This window comes from Protomyctophum parallelum, assembly GCF_964188405.1.
Source record: "Protomyctophum parallelum genome assembly, chromosome: 1".
In the NCBI taxonomy this organism is placed as follows: Eukaryota; Metazoa; Chordata; class Actinopteri; order Myctophiformes; family Myctophidae; genus Protomyctophum; species Protomyctophum parallelum.
In genome coordinates, this window is record NC_139697.1 from 5,368,233 (window position 1) to 5,390,140 (window position 21,908).

The window sequence follows — 21,908 nt, forward strand, 5'->3', positions numbered from 1 at the left end:
TTACAAACACATTGGTGAAAAAATTCTTGGTAAGAAATGTATTCACAGATTTAACATTATTCTGATAATATTCCCTGACTAAATTGGTAAAATAATAGCAGGTCCACCATTTTTGAAAATGGCTGCCATTGTCACAGGATAAATCTAAATAGTACAACTGTATTCCTCCTCCTTGAAAATGTAGGATTAGTCACCAGAATCAAGATCCTAGGTGGTGTAGAACTTGAGTTATTGGGAAATAACAGAAAGTTGGCGGCCATTTTGAAAAATGTCTACCATGGTCACAGGACAAATCTAAATAGTACCAATGTATCCCACATCCTTGAAAATGTATGATTAGTCACCAGAATCAAGATCCTAGGTGGTGTAGAACTTTGTTTATTGTAAAATAACAGCAGGTGGCGGCCATTTTGAAAATGGCTGCCATGGTCACAGGGCCAATATAAATAGTACCACTGTATTCCTCATCCTTGAAAATGTGGGATTAGTCACCAGAATCAAGATCCTAGGTGGTCTAGAACCTAAATCAGTTAAACTTGTCAACTCCGTCAGATGTTCGTCAACTCCGTCAGACGTTAGTCCCGTGATGTTTTTGTTAATTTCCAAAGAAATAGAAAATTCGATGTTAAATCTTTTGTACTTATGTATTGAAACACCAACTGAAATGATACGTAATGATGTTTTTTTTTTTTTTTACATGGTTTTCATGTTATAATATTGAAAATAAAGGTTGAAATGATGGATTTGAGAAATTGGATATTTCATAATAGTGTGATATTGGAACAAAACAATATTAAAAGAATTGTATTATTTAACTTGATTACTGAAAGCCATTATAAGATAACTGAGGACTTTATATTATTGTTGAAATTATCAAATTCAATTAAAAGGGATTTTAGTGTGTCTGACGGAGTTGACAAGAATCGGGTATTAAGTGCATAAATGTCCCATTTTAGAAAGAAATGTTATGCGAAAAACCTGTTCCTTCTCAGGATTGGTAGTTGAGACCTGTGTCTACAAATACATCTATTTGATTTGAATGTATCTTAAAAAAAAAAAAAAATCTAGTTTGAAAAAAGTTTTGTCCCTTATCTCAAGAATGGGTGAACTGATTGGCTCTAATGATGGGTGGTGACTAATGCCACCTAAGCCCAAGTATCTATATTTCCAATATCACAATAATAATAAACATGGTTTAAATATACAAAAATTACAAACAAGGTACAGAATGTATACACAATAATAATAATAATAATAATAATAATAATAATACACAGACTAAATTCAGAATAGGAAACAAATTGTCATGGATAACAGTAAATCTTGTGTTTGGTGTTGAAAATAAAGTCCCAAAGCTCCTAGTAAGGAAGCTGAGACCATTACTTTAAGTTTAATTTATTTATTTAATTTCTTTTCGCAGATAAGTAAGCCTGGGACCTATTAAAGGGGCACTCCATCATCAGAGTCCAAATAGAGAGGAGAACATGTGTGAGATTACAAAAAGTATATCAGGTGAGTACCTAAACATAATAAAGTATAGGGCCCACACTGTACTACTGCAAGAGTTAAAAGCAAGTTTAAAACCATCAAATAAAAGGGGATAAATTCAAATTCACCACACATGACTGATCTAGATCCCGCCCTGCCGTATCCGGCCCTCTAGATCCAGGCAGGATGACAGCAACCTGCGTATTGTCCGTTGATTGGTCGGGGGCGCTGTCATGTCATTCCAACGTGACCCCGCCCTCCATTTTACAGTATATACGTTCTCGTGGTGCGCCATTTCTTTCTCACTCTACACTTCCTCCTCCGCACTCAGACGCCTGCGGTTCTCGGTCCTCAGCCGCCTCAGGCTACCTACAGGCCCCTGAAGAAAACCTGGTGACGCGAGGTTAACTCAACTGGCCCCTCTGCAACACGGAAGGTAAACGTATTATAATATTAACACGAATAGAATGAATTATTGTACTACAATATGCTCATGGGTCATGGCTCACAGCGCGTCGCGAGCTCGTGCGCCTGCTGTTATGGCTCAGCTAAGCTAACTCATGCTACACGCGGGTTAGCACGTGTTTCGTTGCATCCCCGGCGACCTTAGCTCAGCCTTTGGCTCAACCACACCAGTCTCTCCATGGTGTAATTAAAATGTGGTGTTGCATGCTAGGTTTAGTAAACTACTTGTAAACCTTAACTTTCCATAATATGATAATTATGTGCCTGCCTAGAATATGACACTGTTGGGCTTGTGTCTGCTAAGCTAGTTTGCCCCCTTTGCCCATGTCGAAGTAAAGTTGTACTAAAGTGGTGTTCATGATTTCTTTTTGTGTAAAACCGTACTTGTACATAAGTTATTGCGTTTGGTTCCTCGACTTGGTAGTGGCAACAGTAAAAAAAAAAAAAAAAAAAAAAGATTTTCAGCCATGTAAGCTAGTTGGGGCCCAGTCGTGTGATGTAGCGCTGCCCCTTGGTAGTTCTGTCGGGGTGCATACTTAGTTTAGACTAGTCATTGGTTAGTGGTTATGTGTACAGTACAGTACTGTACACTACTATGCCAGTGTTATATTGAGTGGAGGGTTCCTGTTCAGTGGGTACATTCCTTCTTTCATTGGCTATATAACTTCAGGTTTTGCTTTCATCACTGCACTGCCAGTTGCTGAATGGTGTCAATGAGGCCTGATACATTACAAGTTTAAAATTTAAATTTCAAGGACCTAGTTTATTGTGCATTTAGGCCAGGCTCCCACATTGGTTCCACCATACCGACCTGGTGGTCCCTTTATTGAGAACCATTGATGCGTTAATTTCTCATAGAATATACTATGTGAAAGTTTAAAGTGGTTTTCTGCAGTGTTTAGCCTCATTGTGGTATTTTGTTAAATGCGCGTTGTCTTTTTGTTTCACAGCTCGGGTGTCCACGGCTCAAGCTGCTAATCAAACGTTACTAAAATGTCTGCAGTTGCTCTTGAGACTAGCGAGGTAAGTAATAATTAGACTATTGTTGGAAATTAAATTGTTTAATGTAATTTCTAGTGTCATGATGCCAAACCATCATTTTGTGTAACGAGCTGATCAGAAATCTCAGTCTACTGACCTACATCTTGGTGCTCTAAATTCAAATGACTGCTCGGGAAATCTTAATGATACTTTAGGGTGGTGCTTAAAGTTAAAATATAAGAACCATTTGTTTAGTATTGTACTTATCAGCACTGCATGGTATCTGCAACTAGTTTGCCAATTCACATTGTTTAGACAGTACTTGGTTTAGACCAGTCATTAGTCAACTACAACTTCAACCGATCTCAAACCCTCACCCTAACCTCCCACAGGGCAGCACACCTAAACCTAACCTTAACCAATGACTAGTCTAAACTAAGTATGCACCCCGTATCTGCATCCAGTTGCTTCATCATCTGGTATGTTCATAAGTCGGTGCTAGATAAACTCCACATCGCATCGTTGGTTTCCTTCCTCTGTGTTTGGAGTCCTGGTATATCTGTGGAAACAGGGTTAACCCATTCTGACCCGAGATCAGATTCATACGAGGTTTTTTCCACTGGACACACACTGGTCTGATTAACCCATTCTGACCCGAGATCAGATTCTAAAAATGTCAGTCGATTTCCCCCCCCAAAAATAGCAGACCTACAAGCTGGTATCGCGACACTCGGTGGCGCGATATGAGCTTGTAGATCTGCTATTTTTCAATAGATAAAGCATAACATGATGCTAACACCAAAATGGGTGCCCGGTCAGAATGGGTTAAGAAAGAGCCCATTTGGCATTTAAAACAAGTGGCATTTCTTCTGCTTTTAGCCTTATTGTGGCTTACTTTATTCTTGATGTTACGTTCGCAGGATATCGGGGTTTGGTGTCCTTGCTGTTTTCATCCCCTGAAGATTGTTACAATTGGCTAAAGCCGCTGAGACAAACTGGTTAGTATGTATTGAAGACTGTGGAATGATAATTAAAATCGGTGTTTGTGTTTCTGATTGGTCCATTAGGGCTGCTAGCCTGCTACAGTTAAATTGCTGTTGCCAAATGACAATCCACAAGCTCGCTATGTAGGTCTGCTTCATCTGTCACGTGTATATATATATTTAAACCACACTTCACAATTATTAATTTAATCACGAGTAATAACTACACTGATGCTAATAAATTAATATTTGTAGCCCTTTGGTCCATGTCCATTTGACCTGTGTAGAATGCACAGCACCAGCTGAGGTCTTGACTGGGTGGGCCTACAGCATGTGCAGTGCACAGAATAATCCATTCTCTTGCAACCCACTGCCGTGCTGTTCTCCTCAGCAGTGTTACTTATGAGACTGGACAATCCACCAATCAATGGAATCATAATGAACCTAAAGGCTGTGCTTTGTCTGCTCACTTGTTTCATCACTTCAATTTCACTTTTACTGTACACTCACTGTACAGTTCCTGAAGTTCTTGCAACCCTGGGCGTTTAATGAACCCCATGGTTCCTTGAGCTGGTTCAGGGTGTCCCCAGCAAAATTAGTTTTAAACTCACTTTTATGTCTGCTAGAATATATAATAAAGGAAAATTTGCTAAATGTGTGGCAAATCTGCCAAAATAAATGGCTTACCACTAGCTTTCTTCACAAATTTGTTCATAGATGTCTATTGCATATAAATTTGTTCCAACCCTGTGGCTGCTGAAAGTTGGGGTACCAACATTTTCCAAATGTCATTATTCTAAGTAGCATGTGACCTGTCAAACTAGGGTTTTCATGATTCTGAATCCATTGCAAGCATTGGTTTTGCACGAAAAACACGCTGAATTTAGCCCAACTAGTGGTAAGCATTTTCTCACAGATTTTCCACACATTTCAGTTCACTAACTTTCTCTAATGGGACCATGCCACATCTACAAGCTCACAAACCATCTTAACCTAGTGCATAGTGAGCTTTTTCTGAAATCTTTGAACAACCTTTAAAAAAAATATTAACAGCTCACCTCTGGCACTAAGGTTTCACAAATGAGGGTCTGGTGATCTGCAAATCAATATAGGCGTCCTTGACCTGAAAATGGTAGAGAACCCCCCCCTACCTCAGAGCAAACTGCAGTGGTAAGTTGAAGCATAAAGTACATACCTACTATACACACTACAGCCTGACCCATGGCAGATATTTGAAGAATTAATTAGAAAAATGAATTAATTTTTACATTAACCCATTCTGACCTGAGATCAGATTCATACGAGGTTTTCGCCGGACAAACACTGGGTCTGATTAACCCATTCTGACCTGAGATCAGATTCTAGAAATGTCAGTCGTTCTTCGATTTTTCAAAAAATAGCAGACCTACAAGCTCGTATCGCGCCACTCGGTGGCGCGATATGAGCTTGTAGATCTGCTATTTTTAAATAGCTAAAGCATGACATGATGCTGACACCCAAATGGGTGCCCGGTCAGAATGGGTTAAAGTAAAATGATAGGTGAAGTATGGGTCGGGCTCAGGATGCACATGTCATGATGATTGGCTAAATATGTTCAACTGCTCTGAAGTGTGAATGAGAAGTGGCCTGTCTGAACAAAGTCCTCCTGCATCGTAAAGTTATGTACGAATGTAGTCTTCATGTCACCTAATGATGCTTGTCTCCTACAGGAGAACGTCATGATGCCATTCATGTTAAGGTAATCTTAAGTCCATGCTATTGCCACTGTACATGACTTTTATTACATTCTCGTTATATACTACTACTGTACATGACTTATTACATGCTCTGCATGTACATACAGTTGTTGCTGTTGAGGTCTATCCCGTCAGCCTCTGTCATTGTGGGGTCTCGGCGTTGGAAATGCCTCAAAGAGAGAACCTGTGGTATTGCTTTACCCTCATGGTCACTGCCATTGTCCTTGTGGGATATCACTACAGAACAAATCTTAAACTCCATACATGATCCTGTATATTATGAAAATGGCAGACAATACTGAAGTTTGTGCTGTATAGTAGTGGGGTGTGAACGTTGTCTCATCCCGTTTCGTCAAATGTGGTTTTAGGTCGTTCAAGATCATGCAGGTGTGGGTGCTGAAGCAGAGCTGGTGAGTGATGTTCATATAGTCTACTGTACCTACTGGTGTAAGGAAAGTAGTCTTGCTAAATACAATACTAATGTTTGAATGATATCTTTCTTAAGTGTTAAATTGAAATACAATTTTGTTTAATATATTAAACAGTCTATATTGGTAGTACCTGAGATGGAGCCAATTCTCTATCTTGCAACACTTATTATTATTTTTGGGTGTGGGGGACTAATGCATGTCAAACTGGGCATTCTTGAAATGAAAAGGAACCGCTGGTACAATAGTATTGTACAGGTTCGTAGCCTCGCACTGCATGGCATCTGCTGTATGCACCCCGTATCTGCAGCCAGTTGCTTCATCATCTGGTCTGTTCATAAGTCGGTGCTAGATAAACTCCACATCGCATCGTTGGTCTCCTTACCTCTGCAGTGTCTGGAGTCCTGGTATATCTGTGGAAACAGGGTTAACAGCCCATTGGAATTACCAGTAGACTTTTCTTTAAAATTCATACTTAAAACATATATTTTTCCTGTTTCAGACACTTCACAGCCAAAGACGGGCTCTCCACAGCCATTGAATGTAAGTAATGTGCCATAGCATCTGTCCATAGCATGAGTTTGGTGCCTGTAAAAGTTCAGTTGAGTGTTTTGGTCAAATATACCAAGGCTTTCAAGAGACTTGCTTCTTGACTAGCTGTGGAATTGACCATAGAGTAACCCCTGTCGGGTCACCCCAGCTGATGCTGGGGTGACCTGTTGGGAACATTTTCAGTCTACCATGTCATATGAAGATTAATTTAGGAAGGACCAGCTCGCCTATTTTCAACCTACTGTATCATAGAGTTGAGTACAGAAATGGTGCAATCTTCTTTGCAGTTCAGAAACCTGCCCTAGTGCCTACCGGTGATATCGGTAGGCAGGTTTGATCATTTATACATTTCAAATGTATAAAAGAACAATGGCTTCCATTTCAACATAACTATTTCAACATGCTAACTGCAGGAGCTGAGGCTGTAGTTTCTATTGTTTTAGATTAGAATGATGTCATTGGCAGGATTTAACACTAATGAGGATCAAGAAGGTTGAATGGTGCCCTTAAGTATTTCATATTTATAAAATCCACACACTCCCCACTTTGAACCTGGCCTCACTAGTTCAGACATGACATGAGCTTAAGAAAGAGCACATTGGAATGATACCTTTCCAATTAAATATTCACGCAAATAAACAATGTTAAATGTTCTTGTTTCAGACACACTGCCCAGCCTGAGATGGTGTTGATGGGCTCTCTCCAGAGTCACTGAATGTAAGTAATGTGCTGTACTATCTGTCCCTTTTTTTCCTAAGCATTGAGAGTATAGTAATTTCTTAACCCATTCTGACCGGGCACCCATTTTGGTGTTTGCATCATGTTATGCTTTAGCTATTGAAAAATAGCAGATCTACAAGCTCATATCGCGCCACCGAGTGGCGCGATACGAGCTTGTAGGTCTGCTATTTTTGAAAAATCAAAGAGCGACTGACATTTTAAGAATCTGATCTCAGGTCAGAATGGGTTCGTCAGACCAGCGTGTGTCCAGTGGAAACCTCGTATGAATCTGATCTCAGGTCAGAATGGGTTAAATTCTACATACTCTATGTGTACAGTTGTTGCTGTTGAGGTCTATCCCGTCAGCCTCTGTCATTGTGGGGTCTCGGCGTTGGAAATGCCTCAAAGAGAGAACCTGTGGTATTGCTTTACCCTCATGGTCACTGCCATTGTCCTTGTGGGATATCACTACAGAACAAATCTTTGACTGTATAGTAATGGTGTGTTATCTTAACTAGTCCTTACCTGTTGTGAGATATTTGTAGGCAGGTTTGATCATTTATATATTTCAAACGATAAAAAAACAATGGCTTCCATTTCAACATGACACTATTTCAACATGCTAACTCCAGGAGCTGAGACTGTAGTTTCTATTGTTTTGGATTAGAATGATGTCATTGGCAGGATTTAACATTAGTACGGATCAAGAAGGTTGAATGGTGCCCTTAAGTATTTCATATTTATAAAATCCACACTCTCCACTTTGAACCTGGCCTCACTAGTTCAGACATGTCCAACATGACGTGAGCTTAAGGAAGAGCACATTGGAATGATACATTTCCAATTAAATATTCACGCAAATAAACGATGTTAAATGTTCTTGTTTCAGACACACTGCCCAGCCTGAGATGGTTTTGATGGGCCCTCTCCAGAGTCTCTGAATGTAAGTAATGTGCTGTACCATCTGTCCTTTTTAGTAGTACCTGAGATGAGCCAATCTCAGCCTTTCCTTACCATGGAGCCTTGCTTGGAGAATCCTAAATTGAATCTTCAGGTCAGATTCTGTCGGGCAGTTCATGACCTTTGACAATCTATATGTCTATAGAAGAGTGCAGTAGCAGTTAGAGCTTGTATGCTTTTATTTAGAGGATCTACCTTACACTTTATTAGGATTTTGCCAATTCACATTGTTTAGACAGTACTTGGTTTAGACCAGTCATTAGTCCTACAGCTACAACATATCTCATACCCTCACCTCCCACAGGGCAGCACACCTAAACCTAACCTTAACCAATTACTAGTCTAAACTAAGTATGCACCCCGTATCTGCATCCAGTTGCTTCATCATCTGGTATGTTCATAAGTCGGTGCTAGATAAACTCCACATCGCATCGTTGGTCTCCTTACCTCTGCAGTGTCTGGAGTCCTGGTATATCTGTGGAAACAGGGTTAACAGCCCATTGGAATTACCATTAGACTTTTCTTTAACATTCATACTTAAAACATATATTTTTCCTGTTTCAGACACTTCACAGCCAAAGACGGGCTCTCCACAGCCATTGGATGTAAGTAATGTGCCATAGCATCTGTCCAGAGTTTGGTGCCTGTAAAAGTTCAGTTGAGTGTTTTGGTCAAATATACCAAGGCTTTCAGGAGACTTGCTTCTTGACTAGCTGTGGAATTGACCATAGAGTAACCCCTGTCGGGTCACCCCAGCAACAGCTGGGGTGACCTGTTGGGAACATTTTCAGTCTACCATGTCATATGAAGATTAATTTAGGAAGGACCAGCTCGCCTAAGTATTTTCAACCTACTGTATCTTCATAGAGTTGAGTACAGAAAGGGTGCAATCTTAGAATGACCAGTTCAGAAACCTGCCTAGTGCCTACCGGTGATATCGGTAGGCAGGTTTGATCATTTATACATTTCAAACAATGGCTTCCATTTCAACATGCTAACTCCAGGAGCTGAGGCTGTAGTTTCTATTGGTTTAGATTGGAATGATGTCATTGGCAGGATTTAACATCGGTGAGGATCAAGAAGGTTGAATGGTGCCATATTCATAAAATCCACACACTCTCCACTTTAAACCTGGCCTCACTAGTTCAGACATGTCCAACATGATGTGAGCTTCTATATCCGCTCTTGTTTTTGCTGTGGTGGCATTCATGACAAAAATAAGGCACTGATTTATGATTTGTGTAGATAAAATGTGTCTGACTTGTGCTTAATGTTTTCTTTTTTTTTCTTTTCTTAAGGAGTGTATCAGGTGTGAGCTGATTGCCTGCCAGGGACATGAGTATCATGACCAGACAGTTAAAGGTAAGCTGTAATGTATATTGCAGTGGTCCTTGAGGGGATTCCAGGTGATCCCAGCAAAACTAGTTTAGCCTATAATCTACTATTTAAAAATGGCTGATCTACAAGCTCGTAGGTCTTTATGTATATATATGGTTCTTGGTCACCTTTGTGGATCACTTTCAAAGGGAGTCAGTCGATTTGTGGGCTGATTCTTTACGCAGTGGTCCTACAACAGCAGCCTCTGTAGAACATCTACAGGCATGTCCTAATGGCAGTCAATAATCTATTGAGGCAACACTAAATGATATTGTTTAAAACTTACTTTAGTTTAAACTTTGTTATGGTAATGATTGCTTGTATTTTGAATGAAGCCTGTTTCTCCACCTCATTAATAAACGGACAATACGTATTCAGTTGTGTTTTCATCCAAACACACGAGAACACATTTATCAGCTTCCAATTTCATGTTCCACTTTGGTCCACTTTCTTGTTGCATCACTTCCAATTTAACTTTGTTAAAAAATGTATTTTCTGTTTGCTAAAGAGGTGGGGAAGACCTCTTATCAAGAATCTCACATGCACTCCCTTTAAACTAAACTTTTTACTTCCAACAGCTGCTGTAATGAAGCACCATTGGAGGATGAAGATTGACTCCAGTTCGACCTTTGACCTTGAGAGTGCTGTGTTTAATTGAGGATTTTATGACATTAGTTGTATGCATGTCAACACCATTTTCACAAATGTGAAGCAACACATTGATTTTGTATTTATGTATAATTTGATGCCAATACTTTGGTACTTTATCTTAATAAAAATATATTAAAAAAAAAGCCTTACTTGTAACAGTATTTCCCCATTGTATTATTTTTCAGAAAAACTTGTAAGGATTTAGAATGTGAATTTGTAGACTGGTCTCTGCATTATGACTAAGTGCATTCATTTATGTAAAGTTGAAATATGGAGGTTGGAGGTACATGTGACCAATGCCAATATCTTCCCATAAAATGTAGACTGGAACTTACAAGATCACAATGGCATGCTGTAGTTTCATAAAACGTGGATAAGTTTCATAATTCAGTGTTTCAACTATATTACTGCAGATGCAGAATGATGCTCATCATGCTCTCCACATACAATGAAGTCAAGAAGACCACATAACATGTTATCCTTTTGGCCACTAGAGGCCAGTGTCACTTGTAAATTCAGTTTGTTTACAGCAGTAAAGAGGTAGGCCTACTGTACATACTTAAGTCAAAAATTACTTATCAATGGGCTACTTTATTACTTCTACTCCATTACATCTCGGAGGTACATATTGTAGGCTACTTTTTACTATTTGTAAACTAGTCACTTTGTAGACTTAAAGGTATATTCAGTGATTTCACTTAATTCAAATATCACTTATTTTTTTTGTTTTGTTGTGATAATCCTCCCTACTATAGAGTGTGCTGACCATATAAGGAGTTCCTCCCTGTCCCCAGTTAACCCCTGGGGGTCAAAAAACCTTAGGTTTCGTTTTTGACCCTCTATCCTGATTGGACGAAAGGCTGGGTCCCACAGCCAAAAACGAAACTTAAGGTTTTTTGAGTGAAATCACTGAATATACCTTTAATAGATTATATTTTACTGATCTTTTTACATTCACACCACTGACGCCAGCATGGAGTACATAGCTCAATGGATTCTCAAACGATATCATGTCTAGGACTCTAAAACGTGTATTTGACTGCAGACCCCATGAAATTATTTTGTACCATCAACCCCCTACAAGCTTTTTAGTAGGAGAGGGCGGCCAGAGGCTTCACCAGCAGTCCAGCACCAGAGTGACATGTTTTTGTAGCCTGCTTTTTTTTTAGACCCTTTTATGGTGTCTCGTAATTACTTTTTCTTGTTGCCAGAGTCAACTAATGTCCCATGGGATATATATTTTATATTTATTTTGTGCAGTTCAGGTTCAGTCTCAGGTGAGATGTGGCTGTTTGGAGTGTTAATTACATACTGAGAATGTGATCAATTAGAGATTGGGGTGGGATCATGGGAAATGTGGGAGTGAGTCTGGGTAAAGTGCCAGATATATATATTTGAACCTTTCTTACATCTGAGCTATACAATGGCGATAACAGAAAATAGACTACCGGTATCTCCATTTTAACACTGAAAATATTCTATTTTTAATTTCCTGAAACATTTTGGATTTATGCGGTTTCCTCCCGACAGCGGAGATATAGTAATGGCCTATGTCAAAGTATGATTTTCATAAAAATGTATCGTCAAACCATAAAACATTACATGGATCTACCACTTATGTATCCTGAAGAGAGTTGAGACCATGTCCATACTGACAATTTATCCTGACCCCTCCCCAAGTCCCATCTGTCCTGACCCTTTATCCATAATTTATAAATTATGGATTGATTGTTGATTGAACAGTTTGCAGAATTATAGTTCAAGGATAGTACAGGTCAATACAAAATCTGCTAAGAGGATAAAACCAGAAAAGTACTAAGACTTGTTTACATAAGTGTCCTCCATTTTCAATCCATCAGAACATTTCAAGACAGGTACAAATATACACTATGCAAAAAAAGAAATCATCATATCCACAATAAAAATAGAATATGTGTACAGTAAAGAAATTGCAGCTTCGAATTGCAGCCGCCTTTAAGTGCTCTTTGAGAGTGGTTTTGAAGGAGTCTATAGGGCTGGTAGTGCTGTCGCCTCACAGCTAGAAGGTCCTGGGTTCGATTCCCGCTCGGGGCGCTGTGGGTGCTGGCGGCGTGTTTCCTCCTCCATGTCATCAGTGCCCATACCCGAGGCAGGGTTGGCGAAAGGGCCTTTCTGTGTGGAGTTTGCATGTTCTCCCCGTGTCCCCTAGGGTAGGTACCCTCACAAAAACATGCAGTAATCCTGGTCTCTAAACTGTCCCTATAAACCTAACCTCACAGGAAGCCACAGGTTATTCTTAACCTGCCACGGGTTAGTTGTAACCTGCCACGCATATCGGGAGCCATGGGTTGCCACAGGTTAGTTTTAATCTGCTGCGTATATCGGGAGCCACAGGTGAGTTTTAACCCGCAGCACGGCCCGGGTTAGTTGTCACCAGCAGCGCATGTCGGGAGCGACGGTGTTGTCGAACTAATACCTGTCGGACTGTTAATTAGTAGGCTATGTCTAACAAATGTATGCACCCCGGTCTGTTTTTTTAGCACGGAATGGTTTGTAGCATGACCTATTGACCCCTGCAGATCATTGGGGTCATTCACACTGAGCAGACAGCTAATTGGTGTCACATTGGGATCACACATACACACTGCGCTGCTCAGTTCACACAAGTGTAAATTATTTTTCAACCGGGGGGGCCGCCCGCACGCTTTACCCGGCCTCGTCCCTTACCGTTTGGAACCCCCTACCCCCCCCCCCCCCCCCCCGCCTGTGGCCCGAAACCGGACGTTCCTTGCCCCATTTTTCTAGATTTTACTTCTGGCGACGAGATTCGTCAGAATAGAAAAAAACCTCTACGAGAATCTAAATGTTTGGGCTAGATTTGACTGGTTTCTCAATTTTACTGTACTATATAGCCTATATATATATATATATATATATATATAGTTCTTAGCCTACTTACTATATAGTAAGGCTCCGAAATAAGTTACTCCAAAATGTAGGCTATACAAGTTACACTCGAGTAGGCCTAAATGTATACGTTGGTTACTTAGTTTACACTGCTGCCGTTTAGCTCCCATGATGTCCCATCATTTTGGGCCCCCACCCACCAACCCGCTCCTCCAGACACAGACAGTCTATCTACAGTACACCTTCATAGGGGCGCGTTCCCGACCGACACACACGCGCGCGCGCGCACGCACACACACACACACACACACACACACACACACACACACACGCCGAGTGTCCAATAACCCGTACTGTCTACACCCCCCCCCCCCCCCCCCCCCACACACACACACACCGGGGGAGGGGGGGGGGGTCCGATCCGATGAACGAACGCACGCACGCGCGGGCGGGCGCCGTGGCCCCACTCCACCAATCAGCGCCTTTGTGTTGCCCGCTGCACGGTGCCGTGCGGGGACAGAGCAGCACAGCGGACCGAACCCCCCAGTATAAGCAGCACTACACTGCGTGCACAGCACAGCGGACGCACGGTGAAGCCGGAGCCCGGAGCGGAGCGCACCGCGGGGGAAAGGCGAGACAGGTGAGTCCCGGGGATCAGACAGCGACCGGCGAGGCCTTTTATAGCGGAGTGGGTGAGCTGAGCCGTAGCCTTCAGTTCAGGGGGCTGCTCTGCTCTGTGTGGGCTGACTGGGGGAGACGTTTGTCGGCTTTTAGTTTGCTGATCCACCCGCTGGTGAACACTCCAGACTTTATAGGCAGTCAGTCAACCCGTCCGGACCCGAGTTGGCGCTGTGTTTGAACCGCTCTTTTCCCTCTACACCAAATGTCTTCGCCCCCAAAATATAGCCGATATACAGCTTGTATCGGCTTATTTTTGGGCTATTATGACCCCCCCCCCCACCCCCTAAATAAGAATGCTGGGGTTCAAGTGGTTATTGTCAAACAATAGAATAGACCATCTTTGGTCACAAGTGATTTGGTAAAGAAAAGCAGCCATCGGTAGATAGCTGCCTTCCCGTTCCATTCCGTCCGTCCGTGCATGAACCCAAGCTTCACTCTCCATTTATCATAATCATAAAAAGGTCTCGAGTGTGATGATTGGAAGTGAACGGTGCGGGAGTTGTTGTTGTTGCTTTTTTATTGCGGTTGTGTGTAGCGGCGCCGCCGGCGCGTCTTGTGCTTATTGTCGGCGTGGATGTTTTAGGTTAACGGCGTGTGTGTGTGTGTGTGTGTGTGTGTGTGTGGAAACATTGTAGCGATGTATGTGCCTCAGAAATCCGCGTTTTCATTGTTTCATCCGGTTGTCTCTAGAGAGGCTCTGCCGAGACCCAGACATCGCACACACGCGTGCGCGCGCAATACATAATGCCAGTAATATATTGCAAACGTTTGGCAGATGGTTTATTATTATGTTTTATAATTTTTATAAGATATTCTGGTGTGAACATATTTCGTGCTGTGAGCTTTATAATGTAGATTACCTATATTTATTTATTTTGCTTTTGTTTCTCTGAATGTAAGGGATTATTGAGGGAAACAATTTGGGGTTGTACTAGTGCATAGCCCTGGGGGATTCCTTGTCAACTATAGTGTGTGTGTGTGTGTGTGTGTGTGTGTGTGTGTGTGTGTGTGTGTGTGTGTGTGCGTGTGCGTGTACAGCGTGTGTGTGTATGTGTGTGTGTGTGTGTGTGTGTGTGTGTGTGTGCTCGCAGAGCAATTAGAAAAAAAGAGGAAAAATGTGAAAATGCATCAGCCATTTACGTAAGACAGGACTGACTCTCTCTCTCAACTTGTACTGTAAATGGCTGCCCACACAGGCACACACACACACACACACACACACACACACACACACACACACACACACACACACACACACACACACACACACACACACACACACACACACAATAGCTTTCTAGCGGGGAGTAGATTCGCTGATAATGGATTTGTGGATGTCTGAGTTGATTTCTTTTTTACTGCCTCATTATTGCTGGTTGCCTGCTGCAAACAGACAGACATATATAGATCATTTATCAGCTTGTTTTATTTTTTATTTTTTAGCATGCATTAGGCTACTATCACTATCATAGACCCAGCCAGACCAAAACCAAATACTTACTTGAGTTGTTGTTATTATTCATAGTAGTAGTGGTAGTAGCCTAGTAGTAGTTCTGAATATTCACATTCAAGTGTTTCTATCTGGTTTCATGAATGACTTTGTATAGGCATAGTAACAGTTCGAACAGAATTGGATCTAGAAACACACAGAATTTCTGCACTTTAACCCATTCTGACCTGAGATCAGATTCATACGAGGTTTCCACTGGACACACACTGGTCTGATTAAACCCATTCTGACCTCAGATCAGATTCTAAAAATATCAGTCGTTCTTCGATTTTCTCAAAAATAGCAGACCTACAAGCTCGTAGCTTGTAGATCTGCTATTTTTCAATAGCTAAAGCATAACATGATGCTAACCCCAAAAGGAGTGCCAGAATGGGTTAATGAAGAACCACCTAATATTGAAGGAGCACTTCACACATTTTCAACCTTATCTTCGTAGAATTGGTCCTCACTAATGCTCATTAATAAAAATTGCACCATTTCTGTCTGTGTGTTGTTCCGAAACTTGCCTAGTGCCTACCATCACATCGGCGGCGGTGGCGGCGGTGGCTCAGCGGTAGAGTGCCTGGATGGTAACCGTAAGGTTGCCAGTTCGAACCCGGGCTCCCCCAGAGTTACTGTCGAAGTGTCCTTGAGCAAGACACTGAACCCCTACTTGCTCCCGATGTGCTAGTTGGTGCCTTGCATGGTTTCCGCTGCCATCGGTGTATGAATGTGTGTGTGAATGGGTGAATGTAATGCACAATCTCTGTAAAGCGCCTTGGATAAAGGCGCTATATAAATGCACCATTTACCATTTACCATCACATCATCGATGGGGATTCCAAGCCAATTTAAACTACAGCCTTTTCTATTCCTGGAAAGCAAGCATGCTGAAGTAGATGTCATTGTTCTGGATTTGTAATTTGAAATCTCGTTTGAAATGACTAAACGTGCCTACCAATGATGTCACTGGTTCTGAACTCCTCCGAGACACAGAGTGAGTAGACCGCATATGGTTCCGCCATATTATAATGAGCATTCGTGAGGACCAATTATACGAAGATATAAGGTTGAAAATGGGTTAAGTGCTTTTTTTTAAAGAAGTCTTAGCATGATTGACAGCACAGCAGTGTTGTGCTATAAGTGTTTAAATCCCACATGCTTATTGCAGGGGCTTTTTGTATTATCCTTTTAGCATAATCTTTGGCTGTAGGACCACAAAAATAGTCCACAAAAGTGCAGCTCTTTTTTTTGTGTTATCCTTTTAGCCTTAACATCTGACCTGTACCACATGCTGTTTGTGTTTACATTTCTAACTAATAAAGTATTCAATCAATCACTCAGTCAATGTACTACCTGTACTGTTAATAAGCATGTTAATAACATATATTCAAACAATCAATTAATCAAAGGTCCAAACTCTTACAATAAATGCATGTAATCTCTGTACTATCTTCATGTAATTCTCAAGAACCTAGACTAGACTGACTGACTTCAAATTCTAAACGCGTGCCGCGGACGACCCAACAAAGTTTAGTGTCGGCGACTCGGCAGCGAGTTGGTCGGAGAGGTGGTTGTCAGAAAAGGCTCGGCTGTGACCCAAATTAGCCAATTGATTGCCATGGCAAGTTAACATCAGCCTAAATTTGATTTGGCAAATTCCCCACGCCTGTCAAATTCCCCACACCTGCATGGGGACTTCAGTCAGTCCACCTTCCGCAGTCAGCTTGCACTCTTCCACCGACGTTTTATAGTGCGTGTGTGCATGCGTGCACGACGCAGGCTATTTTCACAATATCTGTGGAATGGAATCTGTGAAACCAAATGTAATGCCCACAATTCCAAGTGATTGTGGGGGTGCTCACAAGGCGTTGCGAGCTTGTAAGCGGTGCTTTTTGGTGCAGACATTTGGTGTGGAGGGGAAAAAGAGCAGACCAAGTACTAGTAGTTAGTTAGTTAGTTAGTTTTATTTATTGTGTGTAAATTTGTCTTCGGTCTCAAACAATAGTAAAAAAAACCCCGGCAACAACAACAGCAACAACACTTGCACAATTATCTTCATGGCAAAAATGCAGGACAACAGTGGCAAATACATTGAAAACAAATCTAGACATGGTATAGTTTAGTGCCTTAATGGCATTAGGAATGAAGGCATTTTTAAAGATGTTAGCTTTTGATACTTTGTACCGTCTACCAGAGGGAAGAAGTTCGAACTCCCTGCAGAGTATCTTGACAGCTTTTTTTCTAAGTACTTCCTTGTAGATACAACTTAATTGTTTCTGTCTCTTCCCAATGATTTTTAGAGGCTAGGTTCACTATTTGCTGCAGCTTGCTTCTTTTTTTTACATTAAGATTGCCATACCACATTGCCAAATTTGCCACGTTAAAAGTCAAGATTTCCTCAGGTTCTTATAGACTGTTTCCATGATATGCTTGCTCACTCTAAAGGAGTTGAGCTTGCGTAAAGGTGGAGGTGTATATACAGAGCCAATGGACAAATCTATTAACCCATTTAGACAGTTTTCAGAAAAACCCATGTCAGTTGTTCTCAAACTATTTCACTCCCAAAAATATATGTAATTGGCCACCGACCCCCATCTGAAAATATGTAGTTCCATGCAGGGACCTCCCCGGAAGCAAAGACTTGAGTTAAAACGTTCACTGTGAATACATTAAAAGATTTGCGCCACATTTTCCCGATTTTTTTCTAAAATAGCAGATCTACAAGCTTGTAGCGCGGCACTCGGTGCCACGCTATGAGCTTGTAGATCTGCTATTTTAGCATAGCTAAAGTATAACATGCTTAAAACACCAAAAGGGGTTCCCGCCCAGAATGGGTTAAATATTGAGCGTTGAAGTGGTTAACTCATTTACTGCCACCCGCAATTCACACACACGCACACGCACACACACACACACACACACACACACACACACACACACACACACACACACACACACACACACACACACACACACACACACACACACACACACACACACACACACACACACACACACGATGGGGAGAGAGAGATGGAGAGCAAGAGTGACCAAGAAACATTTCAAGTTGTACAATGGGATTATTAGTATATGATAACAACTGGCACAAGACATGAATAATCAGACTGTGAAAATTAGAGAGAGTTTGAATTCCCTTGAATAACAGAAGTACGTGTGGTATAAGACCAGGTATATCATGCATCCTGTGCAGCAGCGCACTAGTGCACATCTTTACGAAGTAATAAAACCAGGTAACGTGCATCCTGCGCAGTGCACATGTTACAAAGCATTTGAACCGTCCGTCCGTCCGACCGACCGACCGACCGACCGGTGCATCCTGGGTGCCTGTGCCCAGCTTCTGCCATCAGCGTTCACTTCTAGACGCTACAGTATGTATAGCATTCAGAGATGATGGAATCTGGCTTGAGGGCGGCAGTGGCTCAGGGGTAGAGTGGCCGGTAGGAGCAGCCGGATGGGAACCATGAGGTTCCCGGTTCGATCCTGGGCTCCCCAGAGTTAGTGTTGAAGTGTCCTTGAGCAAGACTCTGAACCCCTAATGCTCCCAATGTGCAGGTCGGCGGTGGCTTACGTGGTTTCCTCCGCCATCGGTGTATGAATGTGTGTGTGTGTGTGTGAATAGGTGAATGTAATGCACAATCTATGCAAAGCGTTTTGGATAAAAGCTCTATATAAATGCACCATTTACCGTGTGTGTGTGTGTGTGTGTGTGTGTGTGTGTGTGTGTGTGTGTGTGTGTGTGTGTGTGTGTGTGTGTCAGACTGCATGAATGGCTCCCTGTGAAGTTTAATTACAGACACCCTCCCCCCTCAAACATTTCACAGACATCAGAGGAGGAAGCTCCACACACAACGCATGTGAGCGCAACGTGATTGGCAGGGTGACATCACATGACAATCAGCCTTGCAATCTGATTGGTTGGCTTCCCGGTACAGTGATCCATCTGGATGGATGGATACTTTATTAATCTAATCCCGAAGGAAATTTGTTTTGTTCACCTCATAAAATATTTTTGGGGCTTTTCTGCCTTTATTGACAGGATGTAGTGGAGAGAGACAGGAAACATGGAATGACACGCAGCAAAGGTCATCGGGACTCGAACCTGTGACACGCTGTCAGGCAAGCGCCTATATGCTAAGCCAGCGGGCGCCCCACATACTATTAGATTGTAAATAAAAATTGTGCCTCATGTGAAGTGAGGGGCGGTCTTATCATTATACATCATCATACATCATCTCATGAACAACTGAATTTATGTGATTGGTTGGTCAATCGGGGTCCTCTTCAAACCCTGTACACTCAAGACACTCTCCATATATGGCCAGTGCAGAATTAATTCCATATGTTGATCTGACCCCCCATGCCAATGCGCCAGCGCTCACCCAGCAGTCTGCTGTCTCCCAGGCAGATATGTTGATCTGACCCCCCCCATTCCAAAGCGCCAGCGCTCGCCCAGCAGTCTGCTGTCACCCAGGCAGATATGTTGATCCGACCCCCCCATTCCAAAGCGCCAGCGCTCGCCCAGCAGTCTGCTGTCACCCAGGCAGATATGTTGATCCGACCCCCCCATTCCAAAGCGCCAGCGCTCGCCCAGCAGTCTGCTGTCACCCAGGCGGATGCGTGAACGCGTCCTCCGTCGCTTCTCGCCCTCAGGCATCTTACTGGTTAGACAGAAATGGAAAACAGTCAATACACTTGCGGTCTTGTTTCCATTTAGCCCCTATGCAATCAATTCATAAACATGACATGAAAAATAACTCCCTTAGGCTTGCTGAAAGGTGGATTTTTAGGCCTGTTTTAAAGGATGACAGTGATCTCCGCGTCACCAGTGCCCATACCCGAGGCGGGGGTTGGTGAAAGGGCCTTTCTGTGTGGAGTTTGCATGTTCTCCCCGTGTACCCTAGGGTAGGTAACACAAAAAACATGCAGTAATCCTGGTCTCTAAACTACCTCCCCCTGGCCAGCCTGATGGAGGGGAAAGGAACTGGTCGGAATAACGTGTTCCTTCCACGCGCTACATCCGCCTGGGGAAACTCCCCCCTGTCAGGTGAAAAGAAGCAGCTTGGACTCCTCATGCATAGAAAGGAGCATGAGGTCAGTCCGCTGCCCCCCCAGGTTGGCAGAGGAAGTGTACATTAGATCATTAGTGTTACATTAGATCATTGACACTGGGTTGCAAAATTGTGGGATAAAAAATTAGAAGGAAAAAAGAAAAAAAGAAGATGACACTGATCTGCAAAAGGAGAATCTACCCATGTTTTATTTTTTTTATACGTGTGTAGTACCTGATCGTTGTTCCGTCTCTGGTATTGTGGCTGTTGGTGTCACTTCTTTGTAGGTAATTAGTGGTAATGAGGACATTGAGGGCAAAGCCCATTCTGACCTGAGATCAGATTCATACGAGGTTTCCACTGGACACACGCTGGTCTGACGAACCCATTCTGACCTGAGATCAGATTCATACGAGGTTTCCACTGGACACACACTGGTCTGATTAACCCATTCTGACCTGAGATCAGATTAAAAAAATGTCAGTCGTTCTTCGATTTTTCAAAAAATAGCAGACCTACAAGCTCGTATCGCGCCACTCGGTGGCGCGATATGAGCTTGTAGATCTGCTATTTTTCAATAGCTAAAGCATAACATGATGCCAACACCAAAATGGGTGCCCGGTCAGAATGGGTTAACTCTGTCTTCTACCCGGGGCCAACATCATTGTATAGTCTGATGGTCGCTTGGGATGAAGGAGTTCCCAAGTCTGTCTGTCTGTGTCTGTGCTGCATGTCTTACTGTTTTTAGTGTGTTGCGAGTTGCCGAATCTTTAAAGGTGGTGTAAGTGTAAGTCACGAAATATCGTTTGGTTTGGTTTTCACAACCAAGTGTCACTGTTGCGCAGCCTAACACACACACACACACACACACACACACACACACACACACACACACACACACACACACACACACTGTCTATATTGAATAGTCAACTAGTTGCTCAAAGCCCTTCAAGGGGGTCTGCAGTCAAATACAATTTGGGGTCCTTGATGTGGTTAAGGTGCAGTAAGTGCTTTTATTTTGTAGTATATGCTTGTAGTTTGACCTACGTTGCCGTTGACCACAGGCGTCGTCCATCTTGAATTGTGTTGACTCCCACAGTGGTCAGGGAGTGTGTAGCAGTGGTATGGGTCAGACTGAGCTAACCTCAGGCTAACAGACAAACCTCTCCTTGAGACATTGTTCAGGGATAACCCAGCTAATTCTAGCTAATAGAATCACACATGTGCATTTGACTTTGATTAGTCAATTAGTGCAGTCGTTCCCACGCGCGCAATCCAATTAGTCAATTATTTGTGTGTGTGTGTGTGTGTGTGTGTGTGTGTGTGTGTGTTATGAAAATTACATGTCACGATTACTGTGGCAATTTCTTTTTGGATTAACGATATCATCCATCGCGATAATCAAATAAACCCTAAAATGCCACTTTTGTCCCTGT

The 21,908-nt window shown here is 42.4% G+C and overlaps 1 protein-coding gene and 1 long non-coding RNA gene across 3 annotated transcripts in view; both read left to right on the forward strand.

Annotated features, from left to right (window-relative positions):
• The first annotated feature begins 1,799 nt into the window (after positions 1-1,799).
• Positions 1,800-10,475, forward strand: LOC310858575. Its single transcript, XR_014569214.1, has 12 exons — positions 1,800-1,924; positions 2,904-2,976; positions 3,855-3,932; positions 4,989-5,087; positions 5,627-5,655; positions 6,022-6,063; positions 6,584-6,624; positions 7,297-7,350; positions 8,243-8,296; positions 8,878-8,918; positions 9,612-9,675; positions 10,269-10,475. It is a non-coding gene; the product is annotated as an uncharacterized lncRNA (long non-coding RNA).
• Positions 10,476-13,684: 3,209 nt separating this feature from the next.
• The window catches only part of gatad2b (GATA zinc finger domain containing 2B), a 66,501-nt gene continuing 58,277 nt past the window's right edge, over positions 13,685-21,908 (forward strand). Inside the window, exon 1 of one of the 2 annotated variants that reach the window (XM_083768661.1) lies at positions 13,685-13,867. The gene's annotated coding sequence lies outside the window, so the exon portion shown is untranslated. The remainder of the gene's footprint in view (positions 13,868-21,908) is intronic. The other variant, XM_083768662.1, reaches the window with a different exon arrangement.